This window comes from Cottoperca gobio, chromosome 14 (assembly GCF_900634415.1).
Source record: "Cottoperca gobio chromosome 14, fCotGob3.1, whole genome shotgun sequence".
In the NCBI taxonomy this organism is placed as follows: Eukaryota; Metazoa; Chordata; class Actinopteri; order Perciformes; family Bovichtidae; genus Cottoperca; species Cottoperca gobio.
In genome coordinates this window covers 20,920,928-20,944,107 of record NC_041368.1, presented here as the reverse complement: position 1 = coordinate 20,944,107, position 23,180 = coordinate 20,920,928, and the positions used below count along the sequence as shown (strand labels likewise).

Genomic DNA, 23,180 nt, shown 5'->3' with positions numbered 1-23,180 from the left:
AAGCCTTTGAAATTGCTCATACTATAATGTATAGCAGTTATTCTGACCACCAAAACACATATTGAGATTCAAAGTCTGTTCTTGACCTTGAAAATGTCAATATGGATTCCTCTCGGTGAAAAGGATCAAGGGAAGTTTGAATGTCAATGACAACTGATGAAACTTTGTGATATGGTCCAAAGCTCCAGAGCAGTTGCTATATATATACACCTTGAGGTGAGCTTGTTTTGTTTACCAAATGAGGCAACATGTCAACTTGTAGTAGATATACATTTATAGCCAGGCAACATCCTGTTATGTGCTTTGAACAACAAATACACACACTGGAATTCACTGCAATCTACCTGAGCATAACTCCCTAAAACCATCTTTGGCTGCTACATGTATTACAACAATGGAACATATCTCCACAGACTAACATACATACATGTTTAGGACGTGCTCCACTTGAGATAATACAGACACTAAATGTAATAATCAGGTAGCAGGTCAAGGGGGAAGGAAAGAAGTAGAGCATAGTGGGATCAGTAAAGGTATCACCTGTGCACAGGTTCAGTGTAGTATCAAAAAGCTGCAGAGCTTATAAAGATCTCATTTCTCTTTGCAACTTAAGGCACGATCTCCAGCGGCCTCATTACCAATATCATATAAATACATAGCCTGGGACCTTGATTTGTTCAATAATTCAAATGCTGCTTCTTTCTTCCCTCAGACCGCAGCTGCTGAAGGCAAGTCTGGAGGATGTTGTATTAAAACTGAGCGGGGAACACAACTCCTGTGTGTGTGTGAGTAATAGCATTGGGCGAATTAGATGAATACATCAGAAATTGGCTGTGTAATAAATCCACTGCCGGTAGAAATCCCCTTTGCTTTTTGACTGTAACTACCTGGATATTTGACAATATAAAAAGTCAAAGAAGTGCAACAATATTGTGGCTCTGCATATAAATGGCTGAACAGAAGATGATGGGACTAACTATGTTATGTTTCATTGATTCATCTGGATGGAACCACAACTTTGTAAAACTGAAACATTTTTATTAAAATCTCTAATTTCATTTAAGCAACTCATTTTGTTGCCGTTAAGTTCATTATGTGCATGAACTAACTGGCTGACACGCATGCTGGACGCAAACATGCTAGTGCTAGCCAGCCACAATAGCCTGCCAAGCTTGCTAACTGGACCACAAATTAACAGTTTATGCACGAGATATATTTGTATCAGTTCCTGCTGACTCACAACCGCCTCTTTGTGAAGCAGTTGCTACTCAAACAAAGTTTAATAACGGTTCATTTGACAGTCTGAAGTTCCCTTAAAGGTTGGCACTTTCCAGACTGTTTGGGAATTGGTCGACCAAAGCTGAACTGTATCCAACATGTGGATGTTTATTTTATCCCTCCTCTTGTGAATGAATCCACTTGTTGTGACAATTCCATTAAAGGGCTCTAACACTGACAGAAAAAGCTCAACTTATATGTCAGCAGAGAAACCTGTGTGTTTGGCAAACTGTCACGTTGACGCATCACAAAAACGGAAAAAGAAAATGCAAGAGCCTCGAGCATCATTGTAAAGGATCCAAGACACAAGAACAGGAACACACTGTAGCCATTACGACACAACTGTAGATATAAAACCATGTTTTTACGCTCATATTGATATTGATTCAAGCTACTCTCTCAGTAGACATATCCAAAAAAAACAACATAAGTAGCTGACAGTAGTTTATTTATATTATTTTCTATTCCTCAGCTTAGCATCAGAAAGTTTTGTCTTTTTTTACATTTTTCTTCAAATATGTCGCTGGAGCTGTTGCCTGCAGTCTGTTCACATTTATTCATGAATAATAGGAATTCATGTCAATTCATTAACCACTAACACATTCTTGACATATTTCAGAGCAGATGATTTCCCATAAAGTGGCAGCAGCCCTTCTTCTTGTTGTTTCAACATTGGCCTAACAGAAGTAGAAGGATCAAAAACTCCTGTTCAACATCTTGTGTGAAGTAATGTTGATGGCCTCTCGCAGAGCTGAGCATATTGTCGAGGACGCCTCCTTTCATCAACAGCAGGATAGCTGTTGAGGCCGCCTGAGTGTAACAGCTCCACAGACACACAGCTCCCTGCGACACGGCACATTCTGTAGCCTTCTGTGGAAACCTGTGATCATCTTCCTTTTTATTTTTTATTTTTTTGAGCAGTACAGAAATGTGTGGCCTGCCATGTGGCAACGGCTTAGTTTCATGTTGAGTTTCAAACTTTTAAAAGATCCAAACTGTTTTTATATCAAAGCTTTGATAATGCCTTTCGCACAAGTACGAGCATGCACTGCTCAATTGTCTCAGGTCTGTTGCTTAATTTAAATGAACATTTTCTTAAACGGTTGTTCCGGCAACATTAAAAGACGATAATAAAAAAGTGTAATTAAAAAAGAATGGTCAAAATTGATGTAGCAGAGGCTGAGATATGAGAAATGACTTTTACTCCATTGTAGCCAAGATCCAATTCTGAATACTTCACTTCCTACACCTTTAATGCTACTTCATTGCATGTTTCCCTACACTACACCCTCCCTGCCTGGAAGACAACCACCTTTTTAAAACCTCCAGTTTCAACGTCAGTCTTACGCCCAACCATCATGACCTCGATGACCATCACTACGACCTACTCAGGGTTATTTCCATTGACTCAACAAAGCTCCTCCAGAGCCACATAATGTATCATACCGTGCTATACCATATACCAAATACTTATTAAACTAATTAAGCACTGAATAACCTTTCCAGCTGCCCCCTCCAGACTTCACATAATAAGATATTCTTAGTATTTATTTAAAACAAGTACCAGGGGCCAAGCTGTGAGTTGTTGGTCATCTCCTGACTCACTCTGCATCACAGAGGGAAATCTCACCTCGAGGGATCGAGACATCCGGGTCAAAGACAAGCGGGTTGTCACGCCCCGTCTTTCCAGACTGAACCTCACTGTCCACACTTACACTCCAGCATCACACACATCTAAGCTTCCCAGTTCAACCTGCTGGAGTTCTTCCATTGCACGTCTTGTATTGCCATAAGTCCACAACTCATACAGTTCGGCAAAGTGGAAACGTCATACACCTGGACTACTTGGTCTTTGCATCAACAATCATATCTCATATCTGCTCAGTGTCTGGGCCCCTATTCTCAATCCTCAGGGAGATCATCAGTGGTAGCTGTTTGTTTCTAATTCAAAACTTTCTGTCTTTGTCGTAACGTAACCAAAGAGAGTTAAAGCAATGATGCAGATGCTATGTTTGGGGGATCATCAATAGCTAACTGTAAATGTGGATAAGCAGGACTCTTATATCCCCTCATGCAATGTGATCAATTATTTAAGATGGAAGCAGGTGCAGAGTTCTCTTCTCACAACGACCCCACTGTCTTCAGTTCTCTCTTCACCACATCCCGTGCTCCTTTGCTTTCATTCATCACCATCACAACCTTCCCTTTCCTCATCCTCCCTTCTACTCATCTGACTTGTGAAGCTCTTCCCTACAGTTTGCTTCTTTTCCACCTTTCAGTCATCAATGCTTTCCTTTTGACTCTTTCACTCTCCCTTCTCATCAGTTGACTGCTCTTTACTCTTCACATCTGCCTCCTCTTAGCTCCCAATTTCCATCTCAACGCCTTACTCTCTCCCTCTCCTCTTTTCTTTACCTGTCCCATCTCACTTCATCTCCTCTCTTGTCTTCACTCCCGTTCCGTCACTGATTTGCTTTCACTCTCTCCCTCCTCATATCTTTACTTGGCTCTAGCTTTCTTTGCTTTCTTTGCTCCCTCTCCCTCCCTCCCTCTCTCCCTCTCTCTCTCTCTCTCTCTCTCTCTCTCTCTCTCTCTCTCTCTCTCTCTCTCTCTCTCTCTCTCTCTCTCTCTCTCTCTCTCTCTCTCTCTCTCTCTCTCTCTCTCCCTCTTCTGCCCGTTTTCCAGATGGCGACATGACCACAGAAAAGAGTTAGAGACGGGGACAGAGCCTGGTCGACAGTACTGTTCAGTAAATCCCCCACTGCATTTAAACTCTCTCATCTAGTGACAAAAGGAACGAGTCGATGAGCTGGTGCCTTATGGGGAAGGTCAAATTGCTAAGTAATCTGCCCCCCCCCTCTTACAGTCGTCCCCCGACGCTGCTCTCCACTCTGTAAAAATCCCGATGTGTCATTACACTCGTGTCTGGAGGTCACTGTACGCCGCAGAGCGACCTCACAAGTTTTCTGTAGCAATTAATTACCGTCACCGTGGCCGGCACATATGGGCCTATTATAATAAGGCCTCATGGGAGGATATTTCTTGCAACCATTATTCCGTGGGAAGTGACAGGGAACGTTTTAAATGCCAACAGGCTTTTCTTTCACTCCTTTGTTGTTCCTGTAGCAGATTGGGTGCGTTGGTTATTTTTAACTTCATTTCTGCTCCACAGATTAAGTAGCGGGAGAAAAGGGAAGGCTGGAAAAGAGAAGATGGGATGACAAGAACTTCTTATTCATTAAGTAGTATTTGAAGTATTTATTGATATGCAAAAGGGCATAAAGACATTTAAATATGCCAAATTACTTTAACCTTATCAGCACCATGGACATCGGTTCAGAGAATGTCACTGTCGCTGTCTGAGAGTTCTTTAATATTTGATGTAACATGAGTAAAATCTTTGACGATCTATTTTTGAAGAGTTAATATAGATCCTTCTGCAGTTACACTGGAGGCTACTTTCTGTTTACTTCTCTTGTTCTCATTTCCCCACCAGGGTTTCCTTCTAGTACAACACACACCAGGCATGTCAAGATGAAAGGACATCAATAAATAAAAACAATTAAATGGAATATTAAAATATTGGATGTCAATATTAAGTTGCATTTTAAGGTTATTTTTGGCACAGGCGCTTCTGTAATGTGATGAAAGAATACATGCAGGGAGAGGGATGAAACAGCACACCTGCTATAATTTATCGTGATTGGATTTCATATACATATCAAATGTGAGCAGCACAGTCGCTGTCAGCTTGGCAGCTCTGGTTACGGGGTACCAGCATGCCGCTCGCTGACACCGCCATCTAGAAAATGAACATCACAGCTGCTAACGCTAGCTAGTTGGGTTCCCCCCAGCCCGGGCAGACGCCGCAGAAAGGACGTATCATGCATTTGTTCTGCATTAGCATGTACACACACAAGTGTGTGACAGTTTAGCAGCTAAACATAGCAGAGCCTGCAGCTTTCATGTTGTAGGATCCGCTCCATCCAGTGCAAGGCAACTCGCTATATGTATATATATATAATTATTTTAAAAAGGACGGGGTTGGCTGGGAAAGTTCTGAAGTCTGGTCGACATCAGGCGCTTATGTGGAACCCTGCACCACGTCTCCAAATAACCCAACTTTTGATTTCACACGGGACACAAATGCTCTCAATACCACGTCCATTGCTCTGAGCGTCTAATAATGACGTAGATGGGCTTAAGATGGAGTTAGTTGAACGCCCGTTGTGTCTCGTGCAGATTGTAAAGCGTGCTGTGTGCAAGAGTACTGACGTGAGACCAGGACGGTTGATTATATATTAGGTTACATATTTAGTGTGAAGTATTCAATAGATACACAAAAGGTTTGCAGAAAGTTGCTTCAAAATCAATCCATGAGCCTGTTCAGCACCACGGACAGCGACACTGAAATTCTCCAAAAAGAGACGTGCGTTTGTGAATTTTGTGTTTAAATGTTCCTCGAATCCCCGACTGGAACGTCCCCAACCTGTGCCTCAAATCCCACACGAATAATCACCACCTGGGGAGATAGCTGTTGATAGCAGTCCCCTGTGAATGTGCAAGCTGTGAAGTCAGAGCTCCAGCACAGATGTCTTGGTTTAGATAAGACTGATGATGTTTATCCCGTGCCAAATCAGTTGGGTTTACTACAACTACAGTTCTATTCAATGTGCAAACTTCAGTGCAAAGTCCAAGTCATGCTTTGCTGGATGAAGACGTGACTATAAACTGTAAAATACGGGCTTTATACAACTGTATCTAGACTCTGGGGATTTAGGCAATTATTATGTGTAAATGTTTTACATGGAACACGGAGGCATCAGGGGAATTTTTAATTTGATGAGGTCTACACAAAATGCTTATTCCAGCAAATTGAGCTTCTCCCAGCTGAACCGCCGGAATGAACCATTCTGTTGTCTGATTTAAATCATTTAGTATTTTCTGTGTTTGTGACGGGAGAGGCAGCAGTGGGAATTTGGAGTTCATGTCTTTGTTTTTCTTCCCCTTTGTTGTCTTTTTTTCAGGATCAAGATTTCCCTGCATCCCCCAGTGTCCTTGCTTGTCATCTATTTTTGCACTTGCACTTTCTCTTTTCATTTTTCACTCTCTCCCTCTTTTCTGTCTCTCCTCTTTTCCCTCTTGTTCTCAGGCTCTGTGCTTTCCTCCCTTCATTGTTGGCACTGCTAACACACTTTCGGAAGTGGCCTTCAGAAGTGGCTGCATCGCTGCTGGGTGTCTCTGGAGACCTGCCAGGACGTCATACGCCGCTCTCTCCTTTATCCTCCTCCGCCTGCCCACCTCTGCTTCTCCTCCTTCACACATTTTAATCTCTGTTTTTCTCTTCACCACCACCATTCGTCCATCCTCCCCCTCTCCCTCTCTTAGCCTACTTCTTTACTTATCTCTCCTCCTCGCTCTTCTGTATTTCATCGCTTGTCACAATCTCCCTTCCAACTCGCATCTTTTCATCTCTCGTTGCTCTTTTCCGCTAAAATCTATTGTGCAGTTAAAACACTGTTCAATCTTTCTTGAACATATTAATGTCCAAAACAAAATTGGAATTTCATGAAGCTAAACTATAATAGCGCTCTACTACCTGCTCTCCAAAACTATTACTTAAAACTTTTGACGGCTTGCTTTTTTTTCTAAACCAAACATAATCCTAGGGGAGGAAGTCCAAGTGCCACAGTTGTCCAGCAGTAACATTGGAAATTCTTTATCATTTACACAAATACATTATCATCCATAGTTCAGCTTTCTACTTTTTTCCCCACTCACCCATTTTTCTACATATTTTTCTCTCTTTATTTGGGTCATCCACATTTTGCATCAGGTCCATCTTTGAGTCTCTTTCTGTCCTTGAGTGCTTTTTAGGTTCTTTCAAAAATTAATTATATATATAATAATAACAATAATATATATATATATATGTATGCAGTGTATATATATAATAATATAATAATATAATATATATAATATATATTATATATATAATACATATTATATATATATATATATATATATATATATATATATATATATATATAATGTATAATATATATATTATATATATAATAATATATATTATATAATATATATAATATATATTATATAATATATGATATAATGTATATATAATAATCTAATATATAATATATAATATATATATATATATATAATATAATATATATAATAATATAATATATATAATATATGATTATATTATTATATATTATATATGTTAAATATCATTTGTTTTCATCAAATGACTACACTGTTCCAACAGCTGTTTGATTAAAGGGGCATTCCACTGCTTGAGTGGGGGTGGACTTTTAAAAACATGCATTGCATTTTGGAAAGTGTAGGGTTCAGTGTTTGAACATACGAGGGGTTAAAAGTCAGACTAACTCGGCCCCTGACTCCCCCAGCTACATGAAAGTGCTATAATTAATTGCAAAATATTTTTTTTTATTTGATATTATTCTTAATTTGACTCTATTTGTTTATGTTGACCATGAAGTAATTTCACTAAACATCCTAACATGTGTTTTCTCCAGGTAGTGAAGGGATAAGAATTGTCAATTTAATGCATCAACCTGCCACCTGCGCAGAAGATTCTTTGGCAGCTCCTGTTGCGTGATGCAATCTGTGCCTCAATATGTGCAGCAATGTGTAGTAATGAGTGACCTCAGGCACACAGGAAATATGTCAGTCAGTACCACTTCTCTTTGCTTTTTGCCAGAATCCCCTTTCAGCTGTGTATTTCCTCTTCCTGTCTCTTCTTCCTCTCCTCTTATTCCAAGTTATTCCCCAACCCTCTCTCCCATTACTATTTTCTTTACCTTTCTTCAGGATCATTCGCTTACTAACACCAGACAGTCACACAAGTAAGAGTTTTCCATCCCAAAGCATTTCATCCCAAAGTGTTAAAAAGAAAAACACATTCACCGTCTGAATGCTTTTACAAAGTATGGAAACTGTTTAAATATGAAGCAGCTTCCTCCTGGAAAACCCAAAGAGTGTCAAAAAGAGTCAGCTTTCTGGAAGAATGGATGATCCAGTGCACACCTTATGCAGAAACATAAAAACACAGACATGCAGGGTGAATATTAAATATAAGAGTGTCAATATGTCCGTCCCTTGGGAGAATCCTGGAAACTAAACTTCTAAAGAAATGTGAAAGCATGTTTCTGCATGTCTGCAACTCATTTAAAATGCAATACACATACATGTGTGGATATATATATATATGTGCAGTTTTTCTGTGGTGTAGGGATGGCAATATTGTTTATTCTATTAGATGAATTGTCATGAAGTTTTGTATAGAAAGTCACGGCCCCCTAGGGACACATTCTACACACGGTGACCGGCCGAGGTGCCATCGGATGCATGATGCAGTGGGATGTATTGCTCTCCGTATTCATGAATGATATTGGAACACATAAGAGACCTCTGCACTCTACATTGAGTCTCCTCAGGACAGACTCTGATCCTCGGAGGAACTGGGTGACCCTAGCCTGACCCGTCGTCTTTGTTTTCATACCAACCAGCCTCATGCGGCCTCTGTTCTCACAGCAGGAGTGAAGATAAGCGACCAAACCACTTAGCCGCAACACAGTGAGATGCTGCTATAAATGCCAAGTATGCACACTGCAGCTGACATGCTTGCTACCAAATGTCTTTCCTGTTTTAGTCTCTTTTTTTTATTTTAAAATCCATTGGCAGCCAAATAAGCCAAATATGCATGAGTCGACATGTCTAGGAACCTGACAGCATTTTCTATTGTTCCTGGCATAGCCGCTCCCTTTGCTTTTATTTGATTTTATAAAGCCATTTTCTGTATTCTTGCCTCAGGAAAACAAGTGTGAAATCGGTCTAACCGTCCCTCTGGCAACATGACAATGTGTGGCAGAATGTAGCTGACTGCTCTGTGCCTTTTTGTTTTTACTCGCGCCAGTAAAACAGAGCCAGCAGAAAGAGGCGACCGGCTACCATCGCTCCCCGAAGCAGATGCTGTGTAGGCCTGAAATCCGAAGAGGCACCTGTGCTTTTGTGCTCCGCTTCACTTGGTTAAAACACCGCATCACCAATCGTGGAAAGTATCTCGGTGCATATACGTAAGTGCCGTACTCTGGTACAATGTTGCTGTACTGTGAGTGTCTACATTTGATGTTACACTATACTTCTTTTCCACTATGTTTCACAGAACAATGTTCTTTTCATCTCACAGATAGAGGGACTGCATATATCTTCTTCTGTACTTCAGGGAAGATTCTGGTATTTGTCATTCTGGGGATTTGTATCCTTTATAATGTAATGACAGCAAGAGGAGAGATGGTTCAAGTCTACAAGTGTCTGATTGCCAAAAATTTTGTTATTTCATAGACACCGAGCACTTTCAATCAACTGCCACGATGAAGACACTACAGGGAATGCATGACCCGTCCTACTCTGCCCCAGTTATACTTATTGCCTTCATTGGTTGGGTTGGGCAAATGGGCAAATGGGCCGAAGGCAAATGGGCTTTCGGTCCAATGGGACATTTTTGGGGGTTGGGGTTACGACAGAATAATGACATGGCTCTTTTATTTGGACTCAATGTGTTTGAGGTTGTTTGGGTTCAAGGAAAAGACTGAGGATATATTTCTTAATGCCAACCAATCCAATACTATCAGGTATTGTCTGTGTGTCCAAAGCCTGACATACTGTATCTTATTCCTCTGTGCCATAGAGCTCCATTGTTGTCCAACATATATTCCATTGCACTGGATCCTTAATTACCATGAACACACACACACTTTTCACTTAATGACCTTCTACCAGAAATACTCACTCGTGCACCAAAGTTTCTTTTCCAAAATTGAGGTGGTGAGTAAAAATGTTGTCATGACCGATACACATAATGGACAAAAGTAAAACATATATATATATATATTTTCTTAAATCTTTAATGCAGAATGTCTGTTTCTAATGAACTCCTTCCACCACCGGTATAGCATTGTGCCGTACATGCATGCACAGATTACAGACTGAAACACACACACACACACACACACACACACACACACACACACACACACACACACACACACACACTCACCTCAGTGTATGAGTGTGCTGATTCGGAGTTTCTGACAGGGTCCGGGGGATTTCTCTAATCACCTGAGATGGGGAGGTAGAAAGATATGGTCAGCAGCATGTGAAGGATGGGCCGCCTCTAAGCTGATCATCTCCTCCCAGGCCCCATAATATAACTTCCCAGTTTTTCTCCAATTAAGGGGTGCTGATGTGGGATCAGTGCACAGATCTCCAACAGTCATCGCTTTCATTACAGAGAGAAAAAAGCAAAAAAAACGTAAAGAACCGAGAGACCAGATCAGCAGAATTCTTCAAAAATCCTTCTCAAATGAAGCTTCATGGAGCTCTGGAGGTCGTTTCAACTCTCTGAACCCTCGTTGCAAGTAAAGTTGTGCTGTGTGGACCTTTGCTGTGTTTTCATGTTAAATCACTGCAGTTTAGTCGTTTCGCAAACGTTGCAGCCAGTGTGCGCATATTAAAAAAGGGAAAACCAAATCCATCACGTGGAGTGCGTTCACTGTTATGTCGATGCGGCTAAACAAGTGTTTAATATTTACTCTACTGTCGTCACTGTTGTATTAAAGACTTAACCTGCGAAGGTCTTATAGTCGGTGGTTTCATTGGTTCTAATAACGTGTTCTGTTGTCCGTGAGACCTGGATTGAAACGCTTGTGGTAACATGGTGTCACGTGTTATTATCTTCAGCGGTGTTAACTAGAGAATAAAAGTCACAACTGACATCCAAAGAGAGACGGTGTTCCTGAAGGATCGCTGTGTTGGGAGTCTGTTAGACATTCAATATTGTAGCATCAACCAAACACCGATCAGCAAAGGTTATTAAACAATAAATAATAGGAACATTGTTTCACTGAGGGTGACAAAAGTGTAATGTTCATTGTGTCATTAGACAATAAATGAGCCACAATAATTAAAAATCACTGAGTGATTAATTCAACATTTTAAGGACTTCTGAAACTTCACAAAGTCCAAAGTCCAAAAGCAGTTATTTAAAAATGTGTGTAATTAGACAGACACAGAGTCAGAGCTGCCAGATGATGCTCCGCAGCTTCATCAATGTGTCACAAAATACATATCTCACATTAAGAGTAACACAAAAGAAAAGGGAACAATAAATCTGACTTTGAATTATGTGCAGAAACTTAGGAAGTATTTATCATTGCAACAGATGACGTACATTTAGCCATAGATTCAGCAGCGCAGAGTGCAGGTTGTGCATTCGAACAGGAGCACTGTAAGTACATAACACTGTGGTACAATTAAGATGTAGCGAAGCGGCGGACTGCGAAAACATTTACCATCAGCAGCTCCAGTGTCAGTGCTGAGAGCTGTTATTGACACTGGTGACACACCTGGACTGAGTCTTTAATGATTCCCTTTTAGGTCGGGGAATAAAAGTACTGTTAAGAGGAATCAGCGGCTCAGTGGAGCGGAGCCACGTAGCATATGGAGGTTTTTAAAAAATGTGGACGAATCAGCAGCTTTTACTTAAAAAGGCAAGTCATGAAAACGCTTTGAATGTTATCGAGTGTGAAAAGGGGATTTCTTTTTTGCAGCAGGCTGAGTTTGTACTTGCATGTGTGAGTATATTTGTAATATATATGATAGAACACCACCGCTCCCACTGCACCGCCTGATCAGCTGGTACTGGTATATACAGTATATTTCATTTCATATAAAATCACACAGTGTATAAATGCCTGTAATGCAGGTGCTACTATAGCTTATGCCAAACTGAAAATGAGTGTGAGTTTGTGTAGCAGAATTAAAGAAGGGGCATTTACTAAGTGAGGTTTGTTTTATTAGCAGAAATAATACCCACTACCTGTAAACAGTTGGCAACCTTCGCTTAAAAAAACAATTAGTCACCCACAGTCAGTGTAGCAACCACAGAGGTGTCATAGATGTTCAAGGCTACCAGAACAAACACAAACACCCTGTGTGTGGGTGCCTTACACTAAATTCAGAATGAGAACCAATTAGGAAAGAAACATTAATGCAACCTTCGTGTCAGAGTGATTCACCTTCCCGTTCCTTCCCTCACAAAGAGATTTCTTTGCTTTTTTTAAAGCGGAAACCTTCTCACCGCACTGCAGCCGCTGCAACAGAAACAAGACAAGCTGCATTTGGCACAAAGGAGGCTAAAGGGCTCGAGCCACTTCAGCCACGACATGAGCTCATTCCTTGCTATTAATACCTGTGATGAAGTGAGCGAGCTGATCGGCTCCTCCTTCGTTTTATTATGTTTTCATCCTTTCGGAAAAAACGTATTCATTTCCCACACGCGGCTCACGGCCGTCCTGCTGAGACTGCATGAAACTCTTACCGACGTGCGTGTGTGTGTATCTTTATGCTTATTCATAACACATGACTTGCGTTGTCAGTGTCAGTAGCTCAGTATGCACACTTCATTCAAACACAAAAGCATTGAACTCAACCTCCTTCTACGAAGTTAGATTTAAGCAGCACATGTGTTTAGACTGAAAGTTTACGTTGTTGTAATCACTATTTTTAGGCTACTATGTTTTGTTGAAACCTTTTCCAGCCTCCACATCCGGCACATGGAAACAGTTTGGAGCTATTTGTTGTGGTGTGGACGTGTTTTGCCAAAAATATCTGCTCCTTTACGTTTGAAAGGAGCCAGTTGAGGTGGTTCATCTAGTAAGGAGCCACCTGGGCGCCTCCCTAGGGAGGTGTTCCAGGCACGTCCAGCTGGGAGGAGACCCCGGGGAAGACCCAGGACTCGGTGGAGAGATTATATCTCCTCACTGGGAACGCCTCGGGATCCCCCAGTCGGAGCTGGAGGATGTGGCCCGGAGAAGGGAGATAAGCAGTAGACGATGGATGGATAAATTCAACCAATAGCAATGTAAAACGCCTACTCAGCAACTTGCTTTACCTTTTCTTTAAAAGAACACCCACTCTTCCCTGTTGTCTACAGATATTTGTATGTTAAAATAGCAGAAGAAAGTCTGATCCTGTGTGGTGCTACAAGTCCAAAGTTCAGCTGAGAAATTTGGAAAACATGTAACACCTGAGTGAGGCTTCAAATAAGCACTTTTACTTTTCTTAATCTTGTTGTTATGTTTTATTATTATTGCAATTTCTAGTAATTAAAGTACTCCTAAAAAGAAAACTGGCGTGTGTGCATGTTTGTAGCTATTAGTAAGATACGAGCCGTTAGCTGGATGTCAACTGTGAGTCAGGACACCCAAGCAGATAACTGATAAACATCCACACATCCTCACAAATCCTCACGCTCGCTTGACAGACAAACAACCGCATAATAGAAACACACCTGCAACCCTAACAAGCTGAAAAGGTTTTCAGCGGGAGACTCTGCATCTGCAAGGAAGGATGTGATTCTAACTGACGGAGAACTGTTTAACGCAAAAAATCAGTAGAAACCCGACTCTTTGGGGAAAAAGAAGGCTTCACTGCAGGAGCAGCGGCCGACGGCGCACGGGACTCAAAAGGACTCGGAAACCTTGAACACTGCAAACATCCTGCGAGTGCGACGGAGAAATGAGCTACTTCCAACCAATCAGGCTGCACTGAACCAACACGCTCTGAGCTGGAGAAGAGGAGAGGCTATCATGTCTGCAGCACACACATGAAAAGACACCTGTTATCAGAGCTGGGAAAAGGCAATGAGGAAATGCCCGGTCGTCATATTTTTTCTTTATACATTTAGATTATTTTTTTTCCTCTGGCAGAGAAGAATGGAAAGTCAGAAATGGGGATCGGGGGGGGGATTAATACTGGAGTACGGTTCACAAAGCTCGGCCTCAGCACCGAAAGATGATATTAATTTTTCATTTTCATGTTGACTGACTTTATTAATTACTTCAAAGAGGCATAAAAGGTGCATTTACCTAATGGAAGCTTGTGAGGGAAATAAGATATGCTTGATTACGCTCCATACTGTTTCCAGATGTTTGGCAGCCAAAAGGTGCAGCTCAAATATGACAAATAAAAGTGTCCGTTTAAAGGAAGGTAAAGGGAAGAAAGGCAAGGGGGGGGGGGGGGGGGGGGAATTAATGAAAAGAATGAGGAGAGAATGCAAGAGAGGAATGGAAAGGAAATCAAAAGAAAGAAATTGAAAGGAAATGAAAAGCTATTATATGTGGTGGCCTGAACTGACGCAGGCAGAACAGTGACCGTATCATTCTCACTGACACTTCTTTTGTTTCCATGCCTGCCCTTATTTCATTTCAACCTCCGTTTCAAGTAATCCTCACAGCATCCATTTCTTATTCCAACACTTTACTTGCTTTACCCCGTTTCACTTTCTTCAGATTTCCCCTCGTGTTTCACCATCTCACAGTTTTCCATCTGTTTTCTACAAATGCACCTTTATTCCTTTCTCTCCATTTCTGGATCAGCTCCACAGACTTCCCCCCCCCCCCCTCTCTCTCTCTCTCTCTCCATCCATCTCTCTCTTTCCAGCTCAGGAAGATTAAAGTGGAGGGAGACGTCGCATTAATGGCCATCAGCTCATCCTGTGCAGGCAGTTCCCTGTCTGCACCGCCTACCTGCTTAATTAGTCGAGAGGCGAACCTCTGGCAATGAACCTGGTACTAACTGCACACACACACACACACACACACACACACACACACACACACACACACACACACACACACACACACACACACACACACACACACACACCCGTGTACATTCAGTATGTTCTTACGAGGACCTTGTTTATTGTTACCTTGTTACTGAGTGTATTCTTTTTGTAATCATATATTTCCCTATACAGTAATTTTTTATAATATTTCCAGATAAGTTATTTGAACTTTGCTGCTTTTTATATTATTTATAACGAATAGTTATGAACCTTCCGCCCTGCAGCTCTTACCTTGCTGTCTGGTAACCACTGTATTAGTACAGGAAAATCCCTTAAAGTCTGCACCATGAGGCTGCACACTAAACAAAACCACTGAGACTTCCACCATTTTAGTACAACTTAGACCCGACTCTACAGTTCTCAGACTGAACTGTTATCAGTGTGCTGGTGGACTGTCCGGAGCTCAGCTGTGGTTTAAGCTCAATGCTAACATTAGCGTGCCATAACGGTAATTATTTAGCTCTGGTACGTAACACTTGTATGTAGCTTGTTAGAACGTAACATTCATGTGAAAAACGGAGAAAATTCTTGATGAATTGAAGTAAACGGGGCCACATTCAACAACAGCAGTGATGAGGCCACAACGCCCCATCACAAACTCTCACATTTCTGCTAAAACGTTAATATTTAAAACACTGCGGAAGTGTTTTAAATAGTAAAGTTACGCATGCGTTTGGGAAGCAGTGAGCATCCGACTGAATACATGAGACTTGGATTATACTGCACGAGTTGTGTTTGACGTCGCTGTTGTTACTTCTATTCATTCACCTGTGAGGCATGCGGGAAAAACAACGTTTTCTTTTTCTCGAGAATTCAAGTTATGGTCATTTTGTGGGCGAAGTATTCCACAGTAGTGTCTGGAATCTCTCACACACATGGTGGTATACAGACCTTCTGACCAAATGAACAGCAGCCAACAAGGCTGAGGTAAAACAAACATCTTGTTTTATCTATAAGAAGACATTTTTCATGATGTTGCAGTGATTGATTCTGTCCATCTAGTGTCTAAAAAGATGCACATGTTAGCACGTAACTACCCTGTTCTCCTATAGTATTTATGAAGAACATAAAATCCATCATTTCATATTCGATGGCGACGTGTGTCGAGGTGGCCAATCATTTTGTCACACACTTTGCTTAACGTCCTGAATTCATCCAGTAATTTAGCCTTCAAGTAAGGATCGGCCGAAATGTCCTCGTTTCAACTGTACAAATATTAGGTCCTCACCAAAGTAGGAAAACAGGAAAACACACACACACACACACACACACACACACACACACACACACACACACACACACAGCTTCATGCCTCCACATCCAGCAGGCATCCACTAGTATCTTCTAATTAGTCCACAGAGCTTGTAGGAACGGTGGGTGAGTTATTTATAGCCAGGTCCCAACTACTCTTACAGCCTGTTAATAAGAAGAAGATTTGATGGATATGGCAGCATTAATTTAGACGTATATAATCCTTTGTATAATTGTTTCACCTGAATGTAACTTTTGGTTTTACTTTGCAGTTCTGTATGTATTGTATCATGTATTGGTTGCAGGGTTGCCACAGTGTGTTTTTACTTCCTGTGAGGGTTTTAAAGGCTAACAATCTGCTGAAAAAATGTGGAAATGTAATAAATGATCAACTGTGTCTTTTCAAACTTAGTTATACTAAAATATGAGCAGATCCGATAAGAATAAGCTTGCCAACAGAATGGTAAGGTTTAGAATCACTGTTTAATTTCAACGTCTTTTAAAATGGTACTGTGACCCTGACATGACCTTAATAAGAGCTGGCAAATGATTTATTTACAGAAGAGTGTAATACAAAAGGAAAAGATGCCAGGTTACCTCGCTTGTTGTACATCCTCGCTTCAAGGATCATCACCATTGACAAGTCAAATTATTCAATTTAAGTAAAGAGACAGATGGAGTCGGCGACATTTACATGTGGCATTTCTGCCAAATGAATCCAAATCTCACTTTCGCTTATTAATGCATGAATTGAACTCAACATATTCCACACGTTAAAGTCAAGTGTACAGATCTTGGCTGGTACAACTGCATAAAGTCTTTTGTGGATTCTACACAGAGCTGTGCGAAATCTGATAAATATCCACAAGTGATTCAAAAATGAAAAGCTTAAAGCCACATGCTGCTAATAGAACAGAACCTCGACAGTTAATACGTGTTGACAGGGACGGAGAACGGAGAGGAAAAAAGGCGACGTTTCTAATGCTAGACGTTTTGGAAAGAATGTCAAACATGCGTCTTATAGGAGTGCAATGATAAATAGTTGCACTTCTTTTTGAAGGTCAAAGAGAGTTCTCAGTTGAGTGGATCTACTGGAAAAACTCTGTTGCAGTTTTGATCCGTCACAGTTTTAGCTTTTTGGAAGCTCAATTTGCATATATGGTGTTCTTTTGAATACCTGTGCATGTTGTAGCTTTAGGAATTCCATCATCTGTATAATACTCTATTGGTTCATACTTGGTTGCATTAAAATACAGTATGTTAAATTATTAATAAAACCTCCCCTGTGGGACAGCAGTCCCTACACCCTGATGACGTTCCCTGGAGAGTCAACGCGGGAACGAATGGCACATGTGCGATCTTGTAAATCCTGAGCCGTCAGTGAGGCTCCTGTGTGGGAAGACAGGAATAATAAACCTTCCTGAGGTCCTTCAGCTCTCACAGCTCTGATGACTTATTACCAGCTGTATCAAAGCTGAACACTGCGCCACAGCTCCGCAGAGAGGAAGCATGACTGGGTTTATGGCCACACTGTGTGTGTGTGTGTGTGTGTGTGTGTGTGTGTGTGTGTGTGTGTGTGTGTGTGTTCTTAATATTAGCAGGTAAGCCTTCCTCTGCCTACGTGTCTGAAGAGGAAACTAAAACACAGAATTCAAAACAATTTCCACCATCTGTCTCAATCCACTACTTCTCATTCGCCTGGTTCTACGTCTTGCTCCACCTCATCATTGACATCTTGTTGCATGGGCAGGGGGTGTGTAGCGGACATACAAGAGCATTCAGTTCCCCCATGACCTTTAGCTGGAAATGGAAATACCCATTAAAAAAGAAAACATATCAACATATCAAGATTGTGTGCTTATTTACTTCCTGAACTCAAATGTTTAATATGTGTTCCAGATTATGTTGTCGTTGTCTACACTTTAAGCTGCACAAGATTAGTTTTCTGTATTTAAACATGACTAAAAGTCCCTACAGCTGCCCCGAGAGGCTCCGATATTTATTCATTACAGTCTTGGAAAGAATGAACAACACTGTGGCAATCTGTCTATTAGATCCTAAAATAGTTTGCGTACAAAGTTGACATGTTGTCCCGAGGGTGCTTGCCAGAAGAAATTAAATAATGTTCATTTGCCTGATATTTCCTGTGTGAAACCTGAAGCGCCAAAGTTTTCTTTTCTTAGAAACAACTAAGGGAAACGGTGAGAGTAAGTGAAGTGCAAAGTCTCCAAAGTTCTACCAATTCCATGGAAATCTCAGTCAAGAGACATTTCTCTTGATTAAAGTGTAGGACGGCTGGACCAACCAACAACGCTATCTTCTGGCTGTGTATCAGACAGACACTTCACAAATCAAAAAGGTCAGACTGCAACAGTGAAGCGTCTGCTGACTACTAATTGACATGCTGCAGATTTGACTTCAGGTGATGTATGGTCACTAAAGGGAAAGATTCTTCAACAGTGACAACAACAAGTTACAGCAATGTGCCATCCAAAGAGGACATGTACCTCTCGCTAGCTTTCTACAAACACAAGAAACAACTCTGACAGCCAGGGTAATCTAACTACAACACAACAATAGTCACTTTGTATCCATCAACTATTAGATCTTAAAAAAGCTCTAGTCTGACTGTTAGAGCCTTGAAAAGAAATCTGCAGAATCCTCCTCTTACTCACACAGTATGCACTGATTTGGTGGTTTGAAGGTCAAACAATAGGACTAAAGTTGGGTAAAAAGTGACCATTTTTTAACAGCTAGGTCAAAACTGGCCTGCATTTGGTTGAAAACAGCTTTTAAATGACATCTGACTTTCACTCTTCAACCAAAGTCACCCCAGTTTTGATCTCGTTTCTACCTTGTCCTTGGAAATGGAGCGTAAGACCGACAACAGTTCAGCAGACAAGCGGTAAGGATTACTGTTCATTTCAGGTAAGTGATATTTGTAAAATGTGGTTATGCTGTACTGCATGAAATAGACTGGAACTGGATTTCTATCAAGACTTGCAGTAGGTTGTCGAAGCAATAAGTGCCGTTTGGCTGCTAACGTCGAGGAGGTTTAACTTAGCAGAGAGGTAGGCAATTCATCATTGTTGCTTGTCAGTTTAACCTCTATCAGTGTTGGCATTGATCCTGTGTGTGTGTTTTTGCATGTGCGCACATATAAGGTGAGTGTGTGTGTGTTATGAACAGAAACATAGAGGCTAAAATTCTGTCATCTGTGTGAACAGCAAAGGTTAAACACAAAGATTTGACTAAACGTTAACCTTGATGCTCCTCGAGCTTCTGACACACAAACACAGACTCGCAGGCACATGAGTCAGCGTCGGCTGGCAGTTTGATGGCTTCTAATCTGCTCTGAATAGACAGTGACAGACAGACGGAGAGAAGGGAAGGAATGTAAAAACTGAGATATGACGGAGGACATGACGAAATGATGAGTTGAAGGCTCGAAAGATAATGAGGCGAGGCTGGGGAATGAAATGATGAGCAGAGGAGCGGAGGGTAGAAGGAGACATGAGTGGAGTGAGAAAAAGAGAAATGAAGAAGCTTCTCCATTTCTCCCGCTGAGGAGATTAACTCAAAAAAAATGTAGCAGCTCTCTTCCATCTCGTCTCCATCACCGTTCAACAGTCCCAGTCTCTGCATAGCATTGTGGGAAAGTTACAATGTGTGGGTGGATGAGACAATCCCTTTCCTCCCACAGTGACCTTAAAGACGGACTGTTGTTCACCTTTGATCTATCGTGACATTTTCATATCATACAGCATCTGTTCACTATGAAACATGAAGAAACATGAAGAATATTATCATGTAAAACTTTTTGAGCCCCACTACAATGTGCTTTCACGTGTCCATGTTAGTCAGTGCATCGTGCCTGCCCTGTACGAACTAGAGCGAGCTGCAGTTCAGGAATTATAGGACTGCAATCTGCAATTACAGTTCTGTAATTACAGATTTTAACTGCTTCCTTGGCCGAGGTCTGAGAGCTTTTTTTATTTAAGTATCTGCTAATCATTATGGATTTCATATATTTTTTTAGCAGTCTGTTCACCCTGATATACATAATAAAATATAACACTAATTTTGTAAAGAAAGTGAAACTATTAAACAAATAAATACATGTATCATATTCTTATTTGAAAGTCAGGCCGCCACAGTGTCTGCTAAGAACAATTCAGGCCCTTGGACAAATGCAGTTGACCTTTGACCTATTGCTAACTGGTACAGCTGCAGCTAAGTGTCAGTGCAACTCCTGTGTTGATGCGTCTAACTGTCTGCTGTCACTCCCGTTTATTACTGTTTTACTGCTAACTAATGTCATAGCTGCTGAGCGCCATTGTTTGCCAGTAGCCACTGCTTTAATTCAAGCTGTAAAGCCCACCCCCGCTGTCCTCTTGCGTATACATAATTGTGCTGAACTGCAAAGACAAAGAGAACACCCTCTGGCCCTGTATCTTTTTACAGGGTCTCACCTTTTAGTTCTGTTCTCCCGTGTCCACACACCCCTGGCTGTGGAGGTCTTTTTTTTATCACTGATTTTCTTTGAGCTCAAGTGTTTCATCTTCCAGAGGATACATCTTTTGATCTGGGATCTGCGGGTTGATGGGGGGTTTTTTCCACTACTTTCCACAGAGCCATTATGGCTAATTGAACTAGGTTTGCCGCCATACATACTGAACATCATGAATTCTTCTAACAGAAATGAGGATGGTGAAGATTTTGATGAAGAAGGCAAACGAGAGTGATTGAAACTAAGGATGTGAATCCTCAACTCAATGAAGCTCTACAGTTTCATGTTGAGGCTCAGTTTTTTGTCTCGGTGAAACAGAAATGACACTTTCTATTCATTAACCAGCTAATCAGATGACTCAAAAGGAATATGAGCCCGCATTGAGTACATCAGTTTAGGATGAGTTGAAAACACATTGATGAAGAGAAAAAAAAAGCATAAAACAGAAGCATTATAAGCCTTGAAATGTTAATGTTTTACCAACCAAGTGTATTCAGTGATGGTGAAATATTCTGTGCAGCTGGTACTCCTGGGCTTGCAGGCTTCTTGTATCACTGAAGCCAAAATGAGGCCTGCCTGCTCTGCGTTCAGGGGTTTGCATTCCTTTGAATGAGAGTTATTACTGATGCCAACATTTATCTGCTGGAGAAAAAAAAAAGGCACAAAATATTTGAAATTAATGCCTGTGGAACTGTTAGGGTGTTATCTGGGTTTAAAATACATCCAGGGGGGAACGCAGTGCTGCTGCAGCCGAGTAGGAGGGGGAGGAGGAGACTCTGCAAAGAGAAACTCCCGGGCCAGATAAATGTTTAAAAAGCTGACAGAATGTTATTTGTTGACATTTACCCACAGAGAGCCCCAGATGTTTCAAGCATGACAGGGTAGCATACTGTCTTCAGCAAAGGGCACAGGCTGCTGCTCCAAAGACCTGCCGGTACAGCACATGAAACCCAAATCAGCCAACTCTTCCTGCCAACAATGAGAACACAATATACAGAACAAATGGATAGTACACATTTCCAGCAGTGGTCCAACCAAGGGCTGGTGTCAGAGCTACTTAAATTAAAATTTAGGAGGTTTTATGTCAATTTCGAACACACTCTGAGGCTCCATCTCACAAATGTGTTGCCATTTATTTTGGCTCCGGTACAAGAAGATGACTTTAACAATTAAAGGCATTCTAGATGAGTTTGTTAACACAGAATTTCTCAATATGGATTATGAAGGCTGAATAATATTTGAGCTGAAACTGTAAATGTATAAAAGTTGAAGGGGACAAAATTGGGACTTTAAAAAGTGACAGTGGACTTTGTTTCCTTATCCCGGCGGAAAGTACACCCTTGGGTACCCACACACAACTCTCTTTTTGTAGGGATCAGTAGGTTTGTTACTTTATAGAGAGACGATTTAGTACAATTTGATCGGTAGATTCTGAGCTTTTAGATGGGGAGATAAAAAACAGAAATAGGGGGTGAAAGAGGAGGGATAGGCTGGTATCAAAAAGAAATCCTGATTGGATAAAGTGGAACAAAACTGAATAAAAAGAGTTGTGGTATTGGTTATGACACATACAGACACGCTAAAGACAGAGCAAAGCGAAAAAGAGCATGACTCAGAATGCGTGAAAGGTAAAAAGCAGCAAGTTGAAACTATTAAAAACAAAGGAGTAAGAGTGTAAACATGGGAGAAAGTGAGAAAAACTAGAAGAGACAGTGGAAGAATGAGCAATGCAAGGCAAGAGGAATAAAGAAGGAAAGGGCACAAGTGACAGATGAAGAAAGCACAACAGAGATCCTAACCCTGCTGTAGGGGTTTCTGGGTAAAAAAGCATCAATAATCTCTCTCTTTCTTTTTTCCCTCCTCCTCTTTTTCTTCCTCGTCCCCATCCTTCATCCTCGGGATGTTTTTCAGACTCGGAGCTCAGAGGATTTTATCATTCTTCTCCCCAAGGGACTTATTCCAGTTTAAAATCATTGATACTGATTACCCCGGGCCCTGTCATATTGATTTTTGAGATTTATTGTTGGCCGACTCCCTAGCAGAGGTCTCTGGCCCCTGTGTCCCCGAGCTGGCAGTCATTTGTTAAACACTCTCCTCTCCTGACAAGGGCCACGCCGAACTACGTGCAAACAAACACACCAGCTTGTACATAAAAAAGTTCAACATGTAGAGCAAAGAACTAACAACTGCAATGGTTGCATTCAAACTATGAGCAGTTTACCAGATGGGTTAATCTATTCTAAAAATGTATCTGCAAACTCCAAGCAGGTCATGCATTTCATGTACTCAAAAGGTGCCTAGTTGTGATTTGTTGACACCCCATGTTGGCTAGGAATGACCAATACTGACCAAGTCCTGCACCTTTGCACCCAACACTCCCATTGCAGCTATCCCTAACCCATAAAC

General features: G+C 41.2%; 1 protein-coding gene across 4 annotated transcripts in view; it reads right to left on the bottom strand.

The window, feature by feature from the left end:
- The window catches only part of sgcd (sarcoglycan, delta (dystrophin-associated glycoprotein)), a 229,072-nt gene that overhangs the window by 131,201 nt on the left and 74,691 nt on the right, over positions 1 to 23,180 (bottom strand). For 2 of the 4 annotated variants that reach the window (XM_029447795.1, XM_029447796.1), the window contains exon 2: positions 10,382 to 10,443. The exons of 1 other annotated variant lie outside the window; for it this stretch is intronic. The gene's annotated coding sequence lies outside the window, so the exon portion shown is untranslated. Of the gene's footprint in view, positions 1 to 10,381; positions 10,444 to 21,258; positions 21,278 to 23,180 lie in introns of those variants that run through there. One more of the 4 variants, XM_029447794.1, reaches the window with a different exon arrangement.